This window comes from Phacochoerus africanus, chromosome 2 (genome assembly GCF_016906955.1).
Source record: "Phacochoerus africanus isolate WHEZ1 chromosome 2, ROS_Pafr_v1, whole genome shotgun sequence".
NCBI classification, from domain to species: Eukaryota; Metazoa; Chordata; class Mammalia; order Artiodactyla; family Suidae; genus Phacochoerus; species Phacochoerus africanus.
The window spans coordinates 7,689,443-7,704,872 of record NC_062545.1 but is presented as its reverse complement, the minus strand read 5'-3'; positions in this window follow the sequence as shown (position 1 = coordinate 7,704,872).

Here is a 15,430-nt window from a genome sequence, read left to right as displayed (position 1 = left end):
ATAAAAGGGCTAGTTCTAGTAAGAACAAAATATCACTCTAAGGGGACTGAGCCCCGTCAGGCTGAATCGATGTTCTTTGAACAAATGATGACACTTTGAGATTGAAATTAACACACACCCCCAGGACATGCCCTTTTGAGCAAGCAGTAAAGATTGGGGTGTCAAAAAGTGGCATTTGCAGTCAAGTAAAAGTGACTCTAACATTATATCATATCTGCCTCAGCTACATCCTTCCAGAAGACTACTCCAACTCTGAGAGCAACTGGGATTGAAACCAAGGGTTCAGGGGTGGGGGGAGGGTACAGCAGGTAATGAGAAATTTCTTACACTCCATAAACAGGCCTTTTTCTTTTATAGTTGACCACTGTAAGAAGTACTCATTCAGTTGGCCCAAGGAGATGGATTATAGTTGACCAGGGTCTGTCCCAGATGCCTCCAGCCAGCTCAGGAGGTCACCTGCCACATCAGGGCACCATTATGATGAATTTCCCTTCCATAAACTTCCCAAGACTACTTCACAGCCATCTGCAGACCCGCCACAGTCTAGACCAACATATTGGCTGGAGGAGGCAAAATGTGGGTTAAGATGAAATGATTTTGAGCCATTTATTATTTGCATTCACATTCTACTAACAGATCCAGCCCACGGTTTCTCAAACACAGGAGTGTATTCCCTCGTGCAAAAGAGATCTGGAGCAGGTAGTCTAGGGCTGGGGTGACAGTGCCATGATGTCAACAAGATGCCATCTCTGTCCTCATTTGCCTCATGATCTATAATAGCTTCTAGAGCACCAACCATCTCACCTCCTTTCCATGAAGAAAGAGGGATAAAAGGTGGGTCCCAGCTGTCCCCTGTTTACAGATCCTTTATGGCAGACTCAACAGAGTCCACTCAGAATTTAGGTAGAAGATGGAGTTCCCGTTGTGGCTCAGCGGGTTAAGGACACAACATAGTGTCCCTGAGGATAGGGGTTCAATCCCCGGCTTCACTCAGTGGGTTAAGGATCTGGCATTGCTGTGGCTGTGGCATAGATCGCAGATGCAGCTATGATTTGACCCCTAGCCTGGGAATTTCCATATGCCTCAGGTGAGGTCCTAAAAGAAAAAAGAAATTTCTTTAAAATAAAGAGCATTTAAGTAAAAAGCTGTGCCTAGCTGCAGAGGAGGTTGGGAAATATAGTCATTTAGCTGTGCACATTTCCAGTCTAAAAAAATGTGGAATTCTTTATCTAAAGGGAAAATGAGTAGTGGATTGAAGAATTGCAGTCTCTGCCATATATCCTTCTACAAAACATATTTGCACATGCTTGGTTATCAGAGCTATTAATGGAATGACTTTAAGTACATTCTCTCTCTTTTTTTCTCTCTTCCTTTTCACCCCTTGTATTACAAATCTTATCTAGGCAAGTATTTAAATGAGAATTATTTAGCCAAGACATGGAAACAACCTAAATGTCCATTGACAGATGAATGGATTAAGAAGATGTGGTATATATACACAGTGGAATACTACTCAGTCATAAAAAAGGATAAAATAATGCCATGTGCAGCAACATGGATGGAACTAGAGACTCTCATACTAAGTGAAGTAAGTCAGAAAGAGAAAGACAAATACCATAGGATATCACTTATATCTGGAATCTAATATACGGCACAAATGAACCTTTCCACAGGAAAGAAACGCATGGACTTGGAGAACAGACTTGTGGTTGCCAAGGGGGAGAGGGAGGAAGTGGGATGGACTGGGAGTCTGGGGTTAATAGATGCAAACTATTGCATTCAGAGTGGATAAGCAATGAGATCCTGCTGTACAGCACAGGGTACTATATCCAATCATTTATAATGAAACAGGATGGAGGGTAATGTGAGAAAAAGAATGTATATATGTGTGTGTGCATCTGTGTGTGTGTGTGTGTGTGTGTGTGTGACTGGGTCACTTTGCTGTACAGTAGAAAATTGACAGAACACTGTAAACCAACTATAATGGAAAAAATAAAAATCATTAAAAAATAATAAAATCAAAAGGTTTTCACTAGCCTCATAAAAAATAAAATAAAAATAAAAGAATTCTTGTAGCAACTTTCCCTTTGCATAATTGGAATTCCTGATAAGACCACAAGTGGTATTCAAATTGCTGAGAAGAAACCCGTGATCCAGGCTAAATGAGAGTGGTGGCGGGGTTGTAGCATTGTCAACAAGGGTTTCAAAGTGTGCTTCCCCACCCCCCCACATCATCAGGTTAATTTTTTTTCTTGTCTTTTGTCTTTTGTTTTTATAGGGCCACACCCGCGGCATATGGAGGTTCCCAGGCTAGGGGTCTAATTGGAGCTATAGCCGCCGGCCTACACCACAGCCACAGCAACACCAGATCTGAGCTGCATCTGCGACCTAGACCACAGCTCACGGCACCACCGGATCCTTAACCCACTGAGCGAGGCCAGGGATCAAACCCGAAACCTCATGGTTCCTAGTGAGATTGGTTTCCACTGCGCCAGGATGGGAACTCCCATCAGGTGAATTATAATTCGGCTGCTTCCTCAAAGAACACGTTAACTACTGGAAAAGAAAGGGGAAGGTCAGCTCAGGACAGAAGTGTTTTGTTGAACAAGTCCCCTGTCGGTCGATTGTATCCGTAAAGGGAAAAGGGAACTGACATGACTGAGCTACTAGGTCTCAAGCTCCATGTCCTCTCTTAATTCTCACAGCATCTCTATAAATTGGCTTGCTTTATTTATTTGCACAAAGATAGTAAGCAAGACGTGACCGCGGTCACACACAGAGCTAGCAGGCAACAGAGCTGGGTTTCGAATGTGTTGTTCTGTTAACACACATCGCTCTGCCCTTAAACAGCCGCCACACCGTCTGCCATATTCCTTGCACCCAGTAAAATTAAGCTCAACCCTATCTTGCTTGCAGCCCAATGTTCAAACTTGTCCCGTGCTGTTTCCTAGATTATTCTTGTCTTCCCAACTCTTGACTGATCTCCAGCTTCATCTCTTGCATATGACCGAGGACCTAGCTCTTGGACCAAAAGCTTGAACTGGTCCTCTGTTCTTCCCTTAGTCTTTGCCTCTTCAATCACATTTGCTTCTTAGCCTCAGTGAAGACCCAGCTTCCTAGGGCTGCTCTCGGCGCCAACCCACCCAACCGACTCCTCCCACTCTTGTGTGGGAGGAATCAGACTTGCTGGACATGAGCCTGGGAAACCAGGACAGAATGGGGGAAGGCTGAAGTGAAAGGCTGTCTCCTATTTAGAGTCCAGGAGATGCCTCCATAAAACCCATGCAACAGGAGTTCCTGTGGTGGCTCAGCAGTTACGAGTCCAACAAGTATCCATGAGGATGCAGGTTCGCTCCCTGGCCTCACTCAGAGGGTTAAGGATCCATGTTGCCGTGAGCTGTGGTGTAGGTCGCAGACATGGCTCGGATCTGGTGTTGCTGTGGCTGTGGTATAGGTCAGCAGCTGCAGCTTCAATCCAACTTCTAGGCTGAATATTTCCATATGCCATGGGTGTGGCCTTAAAAAGCAAAAACAAAAAAAACAAAAAGCTATGCAACATCTGCCCCTTTAGCAGAATGAACAAGCCACTGCAACACTGCTCCAGGTCTATTAGTCAGGGTTCTCCAGAGAAACAGAACCAATGAGAGGTGTAAAGAGAGAAAGAGACGTTTTACAAGGAAATGGTTCATGCGATTATGGAGGTTGGCATGTCCAGAACTGCAGTGTGAACCAGCAGGCTGGAGATCTAAGAGAGCCAATGGTGTGGTTCCAATGTGACAGCAATCTGATGGGAAATTCCCTCTTGCTTGAGGGAGGTGAGTTTTTGTTCTATTTAGGCCTTCAACTGATTAGACGAGGCCCACCTACACTGTGGCAGACCCTCTGATTTGCCCCAATATTCACCGATTTCAATGTTACTCTCATCCAGAACATCCTCCAAGTTGACACCTAAAATTAACCATCACCAGGTGAGAAAACATGGGCAATCCATTCAATGTGGCGGGGGGGGGGGGGGAGGTGGGATTTGTTAGTCATTATAGCACAGGATTTATCACGGAGAGAGAATGAGTTCGTGGGCACAGTTCTAAGAATAACTCTCAAGAGCTACCCAAGCTGAACTGACCCTGACCACTGGGGGCAATGACCAAGCGCAAGGAGCTCCAGCCAGCTGTGACTCCTGGCCAGCATATGCCAGGGGCTGCATCCCCACCATGAGGTCCACGCTGAGGGAGCAGAGTAAGGATGCAGGAGGCGTGGCCTCATATACCATGGGGGTTCACCCCAGAACCTGGTCCACTGAGAACAGTATGGACTTGAGTCCCACCTCAGGTATGTCCCAGAATACTCCTCATCCTGGCCACATCCCCTACGCTGGTGCTGGCTGACATCTGCACTGGTCCTGGTGGGAAATTGGTTAAAACCATGCGAAATAAGCCTCTAGGTATTTTTGCCTTAATATTAATGTAGCTTAAAGAACTAGTCGGCTCTGTGTTCATATAAGCTGCTCTGGTCACTTATGAAAGGCGGCTCATCAGGTCCTCTTGTGTTGAGTTTGAAGAGTATCCTCTTGGTCTGTACAAACCAGAAGCCCTCAGGCTCCACGCGGACCTGGGCATTCCAGTCCCCCTTGAACAAACACCTTGGTCCTGTCCCAGATCAGTTTAGAACTCAACTCAGTTGTCACGAGCTGTATTGTGTCCCCCCAAATTCCTATATTGAAGCCACCTCGGAAGGTGACCGTGTATTTGGAGACAGAGCCTTTTGAAAGGTAATTAAGTTAACATGAGCGCATCAGGGCGGGCCCTAAACTAGTGTGGCACGTCCTTATAAAAGGGGGGGGGTTCCCTGGTGGCTCAGTAGTTAAGGATCCGGTGTTGTCACTGCTGTGGCGCAGGTTTGACCCCTGGCGCGGGAACTTATGCATGCCACGGACATGGCCAAAACAATAAAAAAAGAGGGTAAGGACACAGACACACACAGGCCAATGTGTGTCCATGTGAGGACATGGCAGGCGGGTGGCTGTCAGCAAGCTAAGGAGAGAGACCAGGGGAGAGACCAATCCTGCCAACATCTTGATCACAGACTCCTAGCCTCCAGGACTGAGAAAATTAATTTCTGTGGTTTAAGCCTCTCAGACCGTGGTATGTTGCTATGGCAACCCAAGCAAACTAATACAGCAGTTTGGTGGTTTCTGTAATCCAATCTGGTTATCTAAGTGTCAGCTACTGGAGTGTTTAATCACAGGTCTCCTTCCCACCTGGGCCCTCCCCTCCTCCCTGCCCCTCCGGCAGGGCGGAAAGAGGCGTCTGCCCTGGGGGAGGGGGGGGGAATGGTCCTTCTCAGCTGGTCCCATTTTGATGTCATCTGGCCCCAGGTACAGGTGACACCAGCTGCAGCCACAGTCAAGGGCTGAGAGAGAAGAGGTGGGTTCTCCCTTGGCCTGGCTCAGCTCTTTTTTTTTTTGCTTTTTAGGGCCACACCTGCAGTATACAGAAGTTCCCAGGCCAGTAGGTTGGAGCTGCAGCTGCCAGCCTGGGCCACAGCCACAGCAACACCAGATCCTTAACCCAGTGAGTGAGGCCAGGGATCAAACCCATATCCTTGTGGATACTAGTTGGGTTTATAACCCGCTGAGCCACAATGAACTGAACTCCTGGCTCAGCTTCATTTGAATGGCTCTGGAGTTCCACTGCGGCTCAGTGGGTTAAAAGCCTGACTAGTATCCATGAGAATGTGGGTTTGATCCCTGGCCTCGCTCTGTGGGTTAAAGATCCAGCATTGCCCCAAGCTGCAGCATAGGTAGCAGATGCGGCTCTGATCTGGCATTGCTGTGGCAGTGGCGTAGGCCTCAGCTGCAGCTCTAATTTGACCCCTAGCCTGGGAACGTCCACATGCAGCAGATTCAGCCATAAAAAGACTGAAAAAAAAAAAAAGAAAGAAAGAGGAGTTCCTGTCGTGGCACAGTGGAAACGAATCCGACTAGGAACCATGAGATTGCAGGTTTGATCCCTGGCCTTGCTCAGTGGGTTAAGGATCCAGGGTTGTCATGAGCTGTGGTGTAGGTTGAGACATGGCTTGGATCTGGCATTGCTGTGGCTGTGATGTAGGCCAGCAGCTGTAGCTCCGATTTGACCCCCAGCCTGGGAAACTCCATATGCTGTGGGTGCAGCTCTAAAAAGAAAAAAAAAAAAAGAATGGCCCCCACATATTGGGGGGGCTGTGTGTAAAGGAGCCATGTCTGGTTCAGCTTCACTCCAACCAGCTCTCTGTAGCCTACCCCCTGCCCCTGCCCAGGTATGCCCAGGTGTGAAGGAGCCTCTGTCTGCTCCACCCCCCAACCCCCCCTTCCCTTATCTGAGCGAATATTCCTTTCATCAGCTGTGCAGCCTCCAGGGTAGCCTGGTTCATGCTCCCTTTAAGCCTAGCTGGTGCCCCCACCTTCAGAATGTCCTGATGGGAAGCGGGCTCTGCTGGCCAGGTTCACCCCCAAGTTACCAGGTGCATAAGTCCCATGACTCTCTTGCTCCAAGGGCACAAGGGGGGAGCAAAGTGGGGAGGATGGAGCCCGTGAAAGCCTGAGACAGCTCTTATTTCTCCCAGAAGTATTTCCTGGTGGGAAAAGCTGCCAAACCTGCACAGCCTGCCCAGCACGCTGGTCCATCTCTGGTCCAGGCTTTGGGGAATTCATTCGTTGGAGTTGGAGGGTGGATGAGAAAGGATTTCAAAGGTGCTTTAACCTTCCCAGGGTTTTTTTTTTTTTTTTTTTTTTTTTTTGCTTTTTAGGGCTGCCCCCAAGGCATATGGAAGTTTCCAGGCTAAGGGTCAAATCAGAACTACAGCTGCCGGCCCACACCACAGCCACAGCAATGTGGATCCCCAACCCACTAAGCGAGGCCAGGGATCGAACCTGCATCCTCATAGATACTAGTAGGATTTACTTCCACTGCACCACGATGGAAACTCCTAACCTCCATGCTCTGTTGTTACTCATTAAATGACCCACAAGGATGGTCCTCTGGGTACGAAGCCTGTGAGGAGCTAAGTGTAGAAGCAGCCATTGTCCCCACCCCCCCGGAGTTTTGTCATTGTCCTGTGGAGCCTGTCACCCAGGAAGGACAGTGGTGTCTGGGGATGCTGACAGACAGGCCTGAGGCCACCCCCAAAAGACTGGAGTCTAGGGTCAAAGCCAGAACCAAGAGAGCAGGAGGTCTGACCTCAATCGCAGACGTGCTGACATTCTGGACCTGACAACTCTCCGCCGTGGGGGCTGCGTACTGTAGGCTATTACCTGCCCCTCTGGCCACTACCCACTGGGGGCTGGTAGCACTCACCCACCTCTGGCTGTGACAACCAAAAGTGTCTCCAGCATTGCCGAATGTTCCCTGGGTGTCAAGTCACCCCTAATTGAGAACAACCGTCCTAGAGGTAAAACTATTACAAAAGCACCAAACTGAGCGAGTTGGCCAGCAAAGGATGCCGGACCATGGAAGGCAAAATTGTGGACTGGAACAGTAGACAAAGAAGAATTCAAAAGAAGATGAGAGATGTCTAGGGCCTGGTGGGATGCACTGGGCACTCGCTCACGGTGCATGGTCATACCCCAGCCTCCCCATGGTCAAGTCTTCTCAGCCTCAATACAGTCCCGGTCTGCAGCTTGGTCTGGTGAGCTTACAATCTTAGTAGCAAGACAGACAGCCTCTCTGAGGGAGGTGAAAGAAGTTCTTAGGAAATGTCATTAAGAAAAAATAGTTGGTTAGGGAGTTCCCGTGGTGGCTCAGTGGTAATGAACCCAACCAGTATGCATGAGGATTCGGGTTTGATCCCTGACCTCGCTCAGTGGGTTAAGGACCCAGCGTAGCCATGACCTGTGGTGTAGGTCACAGATGCAGGTAAGATCCTGTGTGGCTGTGGCTGTGGCATAGATCAGCAGCTGCAGTTCCGATTCAACCTGGGAACTTCCATGTGCTGCGGGTGCCCTAAAGAGAGCAAAAAAAAAAAAGAAAAAAAAAGTTGGGAAAAAAAGAGTTCCCTGGCGGCCAGTGGGTTAAGGATCCAGTGTTGTCACTGCTGTGGCTTGGGCCACTGCTGTGGCATGGGTTCAGTCCCTGGCCCCAGAACTTCTGAATGCAATGGGCATGCCAAAAGGAAAAGAAAGAAAGAGAGAAAGAAAGAAAGGAGGGAGGGAGGGAAGGAGGGAAGGAAGGGGAAAGGAAAGGAAAGAAGGAAGGAGAGAAAAAAAGAAAGAAAGAGAAAGAGAGAAAGGAAGGGAGGAAGGAAGAAAAATAGTTGTAGAAAACTGATCAATTGGAGCAAAGTTAAGCTGAATGATGACAACAGTCTGGGAAAGAATTTGTGTACCTGCCAAAAAATAGAGAGGAAAAAAAAGATACTAACATCATTACCCACAAATTACTGAATCAAAAGGGTAAACACAGTTGTAAAGAATTACTCATGTCCTCTGGGAGCAGCTGCGGGCAAAACATTGGGGCATTGGGCAAAGTGGGGAAATGTGACAGTGAACCAGACTGGGGAAGACCAACAAGAAAACAACTACGCACCACCACCCCCAGCACAATGACGGCTACTGCTGATTGAGCATCTATAGACCAGAATCTTTACCAATTGGTTTTGCTTCGCTCTCATGCCTAGTTTACCAATTTTTACAAATAAAGAAATTGAGGAGTTCCCGTTGTGGCGCAGTGGTTAACGAATCCGACTAGGAACTATGAGGTTGCGGGTTCGATCCCTGCCCTTGCTCAGTGGGTTAACGATCCGGCATTGCCATGAGCTGTGGTGTAGGCTGCAGACGTGGCTCGGATCCCGCGTTGCTGTGGCTCTGGCGTAGGCCGGTGGCTACAGCTCCGATTAGACCCCTGGCCTGGGAACCTCCATATGCCGCGGGTGCGGCCCAAGAAATAGCAACAACAACAACGACAAGAAAAATAAATAAATAAATAAATAAAATAAAATAAAATAAAATAAAATAAAGAAATTGAGATTCAGAATGATTAAGTAGGAGCTCCTGCTGTGGTGCAACAGGATCAGCAGCATCTCTGGAGCGCTAATCCCCTGCCTGGTGCAGTAGGTTAAGGGTCCTGCTTTGCCGAAGCTTCAGCGTAGTTCGCAACTGCGCTCGGATCTGATCCCTGGCCCAGGAACTCCCAGGCGGTGGCCAAAAAAGATAAGAGAAGAAAAGGAAAAGATTAGGTAATTTTCCCAAAGTCACTGAATGAGAAAAACAAATAATACAGGATTTAAACCTAGATCTGTTTGACCCCAGGGTCCATGCTTTTCCCAATCTACCCAGCCGTTCCAGGCAGAATAAATATGGTAGAAGCTTTTTAATGAACAGTCCACATCGACAACTTTCCAGATGAACAGACATTCTCCCGCTGTTCCTCTGTAGAGCATTCTGACAGACGCCAATCGCAGGAATGACCAGAGACAGATCACTCTCTACTGCCCCCAATAGTTGAGCCGGATGCTTGCAAGAGTCAGGTGTATTTGCTACCAAAACAGATTCATGCCTAGTTTTACTTATTTACTAGTAATTGAAATTATGTCATTAAGTACTGTATCAACTGATAAAATATGTGTGAAAAGAATTAAATTATTTTAATGAAAACTAAATCAAATGCTTTGCGAAGAACTGATAAAAGTGAGCAACTAAAAATAATCACTGTTCAATTAGCTGTGGGCAAAACAAATATACGACATTGGGACAATCATGAAACAGTTAAAGGATTAGATTGCTGTTTAGATGTTTAAGTTCACACTCCACTTCAGAGAACTGAAAATGGAAATCACAGGCAATGCATCATTAATTATAGCTCTCCATCTGAAAAGTACTGAACAAACGTGCATTTGCATGGTTTAATTTAAAATGCATCGTGGGGAGTTCCTGCTGCGGTACAGGGGGTTAAGGATCAGACTGCAGCAGCTCGGGTGGCTGTGGAGGCACGAGTTTGATCCCCAGCCCAACATAATGGGTTAAGGATCTGGTGGTGTTGCAATTGTGGTATAGGTCGTATCTATGGCTCGCATTAAATCCTTGGCCCAGAAACTTCTATGTGCCCCGGATGTTGTCAAAAATAAATAAGTAAATAAATAAAATACATTCTTGGAAGTTCCCTGGTGGTTCAATGGGTTAATGATCTGGTGTGGTTGCTGCTGTGGCTCAGGTCACTGCTGTGGCTAGGGTTCAGTCCCTACCCAGGGAACTTGCACAGGCCTTGGCTATGGCCAAAAACATGCATTGGTTAAGGTAAGTATATGACATTTTATTCTGACTCCAATTTTTTTTAATTGAATTATAGTTGATTTGCAATATTGTGTTAGTTTCAGGTATACAGCAAAATGATTCAGATAAATTTTTTCAGATTCTTATAGGTTATTACAAAATACTGACTCTAGTTTCCCTGTGCTATACAGTAGGTTCCTGGTTGCTTATCTCTTTTCCAATATAGTGGTGGGTCTATGTTAATCCCCTACTCCTAATAATCCCGCACCCACTTTCTCTTTTGGTGACCACATGGTGGTTTTCTATGTCTGTGTGACTCCGACTTTTCTCTTTTTTTGTCTTTTTAGGGCCACAGTTGTGGCATATGGAAGTTCCTGGGGCAGGGATCCAGTCGGAGCTGCAGCTGCTGGCCTAGGCCCCAGCCACAGCACCGTAGGATCCCAGCTGCGTCAGCAACCAACACCACAGCTCAGAGCAACACCAGATCCTTAACGCACTGACTGAGGCCAGGGGTGAAAACCGTGTCCTCATAGATACTAATGGGGTTTGTTTCCGCTGAGCCGCAATGCGAACTCCTGACTCCCAATTTTTTGATCGCACAGAATGAGACTCTCTTCTCGTAGTGCTAAATGGAAAACCACTCTGTGAATGCCCTTTGGAAATTGTGCTTAAATGTCTGATCTTTGAGACATAATGTCCATTTTGTTAAAACGTGACTTTTCTTTGGCCTGGTTTTCTGTTCTGTTCAGCCTAAACTTTTTGAGTCCAAGGCAGACATTTGCGTTTCTTCTCTTGAGTTTCCCCGGTACATGATGCAACGCCTCCGTTCTCAGACTGAACGGGTGAAAAATCCTCAGTGATGGGATGGCCTCCAAAACCAAGAGAGAAAGAGTCCACTTTAACAGGGACCTCTATCCAGCCTCTTGAGACCACGAGGGAAGACAGCATAAGAAAAGGAAGGTATATGTATGTATGACTGGGTCGCTTTGCTGTACCGCAGGCGTTGGCACCGCACGGTGCATCAATCACATTTTAATAAAATAAAAAAGTGTCCGCTTTAAACAACTGTCAGGCAAGACAATGGTCGTCAAGACCCCCACGAACCCCACCTCACCCCCACCCACCATACCAGACCCTCCACATTCCCCCAGCTCAATCCCTGGAGAAGTCAGAAGCCACAGGCAGCTGCTAAGAAAGGAAGCACGGAACAGAGTGAGGCTGCTGGGCAGCACAGGCACATCTACTCAGTGTTCCGTGCTCATTTATATGGGAACGGATGTGCGCACAGGTAAAAGTGAGTCACTCTGCTCTACAGCAGGAATTAACACAATATTGTAAATCAACTATACTTCAATGCATTTTTTTCAAGATAATAATAATAACAATAAAAGACCAACCAGACAAACAACAGCAACAAGCTTCCTGGCACTTTCTCCCAATGCAGGCTACTGGCTTCCTCCACGCTTGTGCTGAAGGAGAAGTCCCAAATCTTTCATTCTTTTTCAATTTTTTTTTTTTTTAGTGGCCACACCTGGCATATGGAAGTTCTCAAGTCAGGAGCCAGGGATTGAATCTAAGCTGCAGCTGCGGCAACACCAGATCCTTCAAGCCACTGAGCCGGGCCGGATATCGAACCCGCACCTCAGCAGGGACCGGAGCCACTGCAGTCGGGTTTTTTTTTTTTTTGTCTTTTTTTGTTGTTGTTGTTGTTGCTATTTCTTGGGCCGCTCCCGCGGCATATGGAGGTTCCCAGGCTAGGGGTTGAATCGGAGCTGTAGCCACCGGCCTACGCCAGAGCCACAGCAACGCGGGATCCGAGCCACGTCTGCAACCTACACCACAGCTCATGGCAATGCCGGATCGTTAACCGACTGAGCAAGGGCAGGGACCGAACCCGCAACCTCCTGGTTCCTAGTCGGATTCGTTAACCACTGCGCCACGATGGGAATGGTTATGGTAATATATGTTAAGATATAAATGAGTAGTCACAGGATACTAAGAAATATAATGGTAATTCTATTTGTCACTTTCTAAGGGATCTGGAAATGCAATCAATGCACACTCTTTTTTTGGCTGAACCCATGGAGGTTCTCAGGCCCGGGAATGGAACCGATGCCATGGCAGTGACAATGTTTGATCCTTAACCCACTGAGCCACCAGGGAACTCCTCAATGCACACTTTAGTTGAATGCCAAATGGCCAATTGTTATGATCAAGATTTGGTCAAAGACAAATAGCACTATCACCGCATGAGCTTTTGAAACTCAAGAACAAATCTGAAGGGTTTTTTTGGGTTTTTTTTTTCTTTTTGCCTTTTCTAGGGCTGCTCCCACAGCATATGGAGGTCCCCGGGTTAGGGTTCTAATTGGAGCTGTTGCCGCCGGCCTACGCCAGGGCCACAGCAATGCAGCATCAGAGCCGCGTCTGCAACCTACACCACAGCTCATGCAACACCGGATCCTTAACCTGCTGAGTGAGGCCGGGGATCGAACCCACAACCTCATGGTTCCTAGTCAGATTCGTTAACCACTGAGCCAGGATGGGATCTCCATAAGTCTGAAGTTTTATTCAAAATAAATAAAAGTATTCTCTTATGAAAACTTTCCATAGTTGTTTGAATGTAAATTTAATTTTAAATACTTGATATTATAATTTCTTAGCCCATCAGCTGCTAGTTTACTGCTGAGGTCGTTGCTATACGTTATAACAACTGTCATTGTTGACTAAAGTATGAGTGCTAAATCTCATACTATTTGGAGTTCCCATCGTGGTTCAGTGGTTAACGAACCTGACTAGCATCCATGGGGACACGGGTTCAATCCTTGGCCTCACTCAGTAGGTTAGGGGTTTGGCGTGGCCGTGAGCTGTGGTGTAGGTTGCAGATGCGGCTCGGATCCCACATTGCTGTGGCTCTGGTGTAGGCCAGTGGCGACAGCTCCGATTGGACCCCTAGCCTGGTAACTTCCATATGCTGAAAGTGTGGCCCTAGAAAAAGACAAAAAGACCAAAAAAAAAAAAAACAAAAAACAGAGTGAACTCTGAAATCAGCTTAACTTCATCCAAGTTGATTACCTCTTCTTTTTCTTTTCTTTAAAAAACTAAAGTACAGTTGATTTGCAATGCTATGTTAATCTCAGGTGTACAGCAAGGTGATTCAGTTACACACACGCACACACGTATGTACTCTCAGATTCTTTTTCAGGTTCTTTTCCCTAATAGAAGATTATGAGACACTGAGTATAGTTCCCTGTGCTATGCAGTAGGTCCTTGCTGGTTACTTATTTTATAGATGGTAGGTGGTGTGCACATGTTAATCCCAAACTCCCAAATACCTCCACCCTCCCTTCCCCCTTTGATAGCCATCAATGTTTTATATGTCTGTGAGTGTATTCCTGTTTTGTAAATGTGTCCTTTTGTATCTTTTTTTAGATTCCACACATAGGGGAGATGGTGTAACATCTGTCTTCCTCTGCCTGACTTACTCCACTTAGTAAAGTCATCTCGAGGTTCACGCACAAACGCCGCCAATGGCATCATCTCCTCCGTCGCGGCTGAGTAGCACATCATGGTACCGGTACACACCACATCGTCTTTATCCGCTCATCGGTCTGCGGACACGGCCGTTGCCTCCGTGTCTCGGCTGCTGCAGAGAGCGCTTCGGTGAACAATGGGGTGCATCTATCTTTCCAAATTATGCTTTTCTCGGGATATATGCCCAGCAGTGGGATCATATGGCAACTATTTTTAGCTTCTCCAAGAGCTTCCATACCGGTTGCCAGAGTAGCTCATTTACATTCCTACCAGCAGTGTCGGTAGGTTCCTTTCTCTCGCTCTCGCCACTTGATTACCCCTTGTCAGCAGCGCTATGATTTAATCTCTGTGCCTCAGCTGTCCCATCTGTCAAACAGGACCAATACACGCCCTTACTTCCCTCGAAGTCTGCTTGCGAGGATCCTGAAACACTACGTACAAACGTCCAGCAAAATGTTAGCCATTGTTTCCCACTTGTCCTTCCGTCCATACCTCCCCCGGTATCACTTTTCCTCCCCAGAAACCCAGCCAGACCTTGGGATCTCCCGACGGGGCGACACGTCTCACACGCGCACTTCTCCCTCCCCAAGAGGGCGAAGCCCGCCTTTGAACTGGAACATTCTAGCTCATTTCATTGGGACTTCCTCAGTCCCTTCTCTTGACTGCACACCCCCTGCCTGCCTCCCCAGCTTGGGCCTGGGTTGTGGCTTAAGAACCCACAGTGCCTTGGCCTTGACCTAGGGCTTTGCAGCACAGTGTTTGCACTTGCTGCCTGTGGCTCATTACTAGGTGGTGTTCCTTCCCAGAACCCTATAAAGCAATTCCCGTTTTGCAATCTGTGAAAAAGCTGTACTAAATGACGGATTCCAGTGTCCAGGTCGTGAGGCAATCCAGGCCTGGTGTCTCTCCAGTTAACCACACCCAGGTTCACCGGGGTTTTGACCAGGAGCCAGAGCAGGAGTGGATGGCAGTGTTGGTGGACTGGCTGCTGGGTAAAGGTTTTCTGTCTCACTGGGCTGCCCCTGGCCTGGGCCTTTGGCTGTAAGAAGCAGGCTTTTTTGGGGGGGCATGCTTTGTCTGCACCTGTTGGTATTTCCAGACTGCCTGCCGAGGGGCCGGAAATCCCCAGCCAGTGTGCCTTGCTGTGACGTCATGCCTGGGATTTGGGGTTGTGCTTAGTGAACCTAACACGGAAAGTCAAACTCTTCCAGCATTGTATTTTTTTTTAATATTTTTTTGTTATAGTTGATTTACAATGTCCTATCAATTTCTGCTGTACAGCAAAGTGACCCAGTCATTCATATATATATGTGTGTGTACATACAGATATATAGATACTCTTTTCCTCACATTCTCCTCCATCATGTTCCATCACAAGGGACTGGATACAGTTCCCTGTACTGTACAGCAGAAATGCCAGGTTTCAGGGCTGTATTCTTAAACCCAGTCTCCCTACAACTGAGCTCCCCTGCAGAGTTTGTGATTCATCTCGCTATCCCAAACTTTATTCCTTTGCTTGTCTCCTCTGACCTGGATTCTTTCTGTTCCCTCTAATCTCAATCCTGTGCTAAGTGAACACTAACCAACCAGAGTCGGGGGCCTGGGATAGCCGTGTTGACCACAATCATTAGTGGACTCAAGTTGCTGCTGTGGACACCA